We start from the raw sequence: 4,119 nt of genomic DNA, 5'->3' as shown, positions 1-4,119 counted from the left end.
GTGCCCAACATGCCTGATACCTGGTTCTATCCTCAACACTAAACAGCAGCTCTTAGCCTCTAATCGCAGCATTTAGGGTACAGTTTCTTAACCTGTGGAGGGCGACTCCTTTGAGATAGCATGTCAGATATTCTGCACGTCAGTTATTTACAATTCATAACAGTAGCAAAACTACAGTTATAAAGTAACAACAAAATAGTTTTATATTTGAAGGTCTCCACTATATGTGGAACTATCTTAAAAGGCTGCAGCATTGGGATTGAGGAGGTGAAAGTGGAGGTGGGGGCATGGATAGATCAGGAATTCAAGATCATCTTGGTCAGCTAGCAAGTTTGAAGGTGGACTGAGCTACAGGACATGTTGCCTTTGTGTGGGTGGGTGAGTCGGGTCACGAAAAGAAAATCATGAATGGGTAGGTGAATCTTGTCAATTTCTGTTCTTGGACCAGGTGAGATAACATTTCATTTGTTTTTGTTGATAGGACTAAGTCTAGAAACCGATTTCTTTTGTTTGTGGTTTTGTTTTGTTTTTCTCTGTTTTTCAAGGAGTCTCTTTGTGTAGCCCTGGCTGTCCTGGAACAAGCTCGTATAGATTAGGCTCACCTGGAACTCACAGAGGTCCAATTGTCCCTGCCTCTGGAATGCTGGGATTAAAGGCCTACACCTGACAACCAGAGTGAAATCTCAGGAACCCATGTAACAGCGGAAGGTGCAAGATGTGCCTTGCAGTGACAGGCTTACCACTCCTGCCTGACAACCAGACGTCACACACAGCACAGGGAAGGCATAGTTTAGAAGGTTGTGCTTTGAGACAGGCCTTTACTATGTAGGCAGGCTTGGGACTTTCTAGACAAACAAGGCTGGCCTTGAACTTACAGAGCAACCTGCCTCTGGGTTGCTGGAATTGGGATGCTTATGCCACCACACCACACTGGACAATTAAAACAAAATGAAAGAAAGAAAGAAAGTTAGAAAAATGCAATAGTTAAATCAGATGTTAAAGACCACTGCTCTATTTACACTTTCCGGCTTAGAAACTGTAGTACGACCCTTTGGGATAACAGAAAAATAGCAACAGCTGTTCTGTTCAGGGTGCCAGCCAGGCTGAGTGGTGAGGCCAGAAGACAAGCAAGCACTTTACAGACCCACCAACAGACATTCTCCACCCAGGAGCAGCTGCTGATATCCAACAGCAAATGCAAGTCTGCATATAACATTGTCCTGTCTGAAACAAATCAAAATGCCATAGAGGTGACAATGGCTACTAGGTGGTTTTCTGTGGAGGGAAGACATGAAGTCATGGCTATCTTCATAGAACTGTTAATCTATGGAATATTTTAAACCATTTGGTGTCAAAAAAATTAGTAGTGAAAGGTTTAGGGTTTTGTTATTGTTATTTAGATTTATTTCTTTTTTGTGTGTAAGTGTTTTGCCTGTGTGCATGTGTGTCTGTACACTGTGTATGTGTCTGCAGACGAGTCAGTTCCCTTGGAACCAGAGTTATGAAAGGTTGTAAGCAGCCATGTGAGTGATGGGAACTGAACCTGGGTCCTCTAGGAAGAGCAGCAAGTGCTCTTAACCACTAAGCCATTTCTCAGCCTCTATTTCTATTTAAGGGAATTTTGTTTATTTGTTTTTGGTGTTTTTTTTTTTTTTTCTTTTACCATGTGAGTCCAACTGTGGTTAATCAGGCTTGACATAAAGTGTCTTTACCTGCTGAGCCATCTTCTTGGCTCTTGTGTTTGAGACAGGGTCTCATGTAATCCAGGCTGGCTTCTCACTATATAGCTCAGGCTGTCCTAAAACTTCAACTCCTCTAGCTTTTACATCCCATGTGTTGGGACTACAGGCCAGTGCCTTCAAGTCTGGTGTCATCTGGTATTGGTTTCCTTTGGTTTGCCTTCGTTTTGTTTTCAGTCTAGATGAACAGACTAAATCCTTTGCTATATCTGTTCCCTAAGGCCTAAGGTGGTGCTCACTAACTGGGAAGTCTCGGTGTTTGCGGCAGGAATTTCCAAAAGTTTTGAAATTCACTTGAATTTTACAATTGAATTTCACTGTTTCCCTTTTAGTTACTTTACACGAGGAAAACAGGATCGCTGGGTGGAGACTGCAATGTCTAATCAGCTAGTAGCGTTTGCATTCGGGAGTTGCAGCTGTGAGGGGAGGCCTGAGTAGTCCTGTAGTTAAAGCGTCAGCAGAGCCAGTGAAGACACTGGGAGACTTGGAGTCACATGCGAGCTGGCTTGGATAGAGAGCTCTCTGTCCCATCTGGTGAGTCGCTTACCTCCACTGAGAGACCCTTCTGCTCCCTTCTCCCCAGATGAGGCTCTTGGTGGTGCCACCTAGACTCCTGCTCCACTGAGGTTGAAGGGTCAGGACACTTCTTGAGCCCAGGAGTTCTAGGATGGCCTGAGCAATATAACTAGGCTGGAAGGGGAGCTGGAGTCCCTCAGCGCTGTCTACAGCCAATTTCTGGTAGCCAAGTGAGTATGCACTTGATATTTTGTGGCAAACTTGTTATATATCCCAGGCTGGCCTGAAACTCACAATGGATAATTTCCTGTACTCTGTATCACATGATTGCCTGGAGCCTCTGAAGCCAGAAGAGTCCTAGAAGTGGAGCTGTGAGCCATCGTGTGGCTGCTGAGACTTCAATCCCAGCTCTCAGAGCAACCAACTTACTTAGGCACTGAGTTATCCCTCCATCCCCCAACCCTCGTTTTTTGAGACATGGTCTCACTGTGTAACCCTGGCCTGGCCTTAAGTTCAGATATCAGCCTGCCTCTGCCTTTCAAGCACTGCCGTGGTTAAAAGCATTAACAAACATGCTCAGCCTTGCCTAATCATTTTAATTTCTGCTTTTTGCTTAGTTTACATTAAATTTTTTGTTTGTTAAGAGTTTGTTTGTCTCTGCATAGTCCTGGTTGTCCTAGAACTCAATAGGAAGACCAGGTTAGCCTCAATAGGTTTATCATGCTATTGCCTCTGCTGAGATTAAAGACATGCACCCCCACACCTGGCTATTTTACATTACATTTAAAGCAAGACTGGTGGCTCGGGCTTGTAAACTTGGAAAACCAAGCCAGGAAGAATATGGGTTAGAGACCAGCATAAAGTACGCAGGGAGACCCTATTTGAAAGAAAACAAAAAGTGGGGTTATGTTGTGGAATGCTTTCCTGGTCCCCAAGAGCCATTGACCTCTTCATCAGAGCAGATGTGGTTACTTGATCTTGTGTATTGACCTTCATTTATGGGACGGACATTAGACCCTCACCTGAGATGTTGTCCCCATGCCAGCTGTATGCAATTCTGTCCTAACTGCTCCAGGTCTCAGGAGGCTGAGCATATTGGAGGGGAGGGTGAGCTGAAGGCAGGATTCCATCTTTGCAGCTATGGGGATGTCATGTGGGGTGTTGGGTGGGACTGTGTGTCGTTACTATTTGGGGGTCACTTAAGCTCCTGTATGTAACCTTACCCATGATCCCGTATAAAAATCTGATAAGATCATTGACTGATCAAGTTGAACTTGGGTGGGAAGCACCCATGTAACCACTGGTGGTTTAGCTGGGGTGACAACTTATTTGTTCACATCTACCCAGGGATTGTTCATAGAACTGGGTTGACCTTTGCCTTGTACACATTAGGAAATTGCTCCATCACTGAGCCACAGTCTCAGCCTACTTGGCTTATTTATTTCATAATGTTCATGCACTGCTCACAGATGCCAGAAGAGGGCCCTGCCTCCATTGGAACTGGGGTTACAAACGATTAAGCTATCTATGAAAGTGCTGGGCATCAATTTCTGCTCCTCTGCTGCAGCAAACACGCTTCATCCTAGTCTTAGGACTAGTGTGACAAAGTTGGGCAGCATTTGGTTCTTGTTTGGTAGACACCTGGTGATGAAATGACATCCCCTAATTATACTTATTTTCAAGAAAGAAACACTAGAAAGGAAGTGGGTAATGACTTTGCAAGTTTGAAGAACAAAGCTGTTTAGGGTTGGGGAGCTATAGTTATAGAGTAGGTGCAACAACAATATGAACTAACCAGTACCCCCTGAGCTCGTGTCTCTAGCTGCATATGTAGCAGAAGATGGCCTAATCAGCCATCATTGGG

This window comes from Mus pahari, chromosome 6, assembly GCF_900095145.1.
Source record: "Mus pahari chromosome 6, PAHARI_EIJ_v1.1, whole genome shotgun sequence".
In the NCBI taxonomy this organism is placed as follows: domain Eukaryota; kingdom Metazoa; phylum Chordata; class Mammalia; order Rodentia; family Muridae; genus Mus; species Mus pahari.
This window is presented reverse-complemented; position numbering follows the sequence as displayed.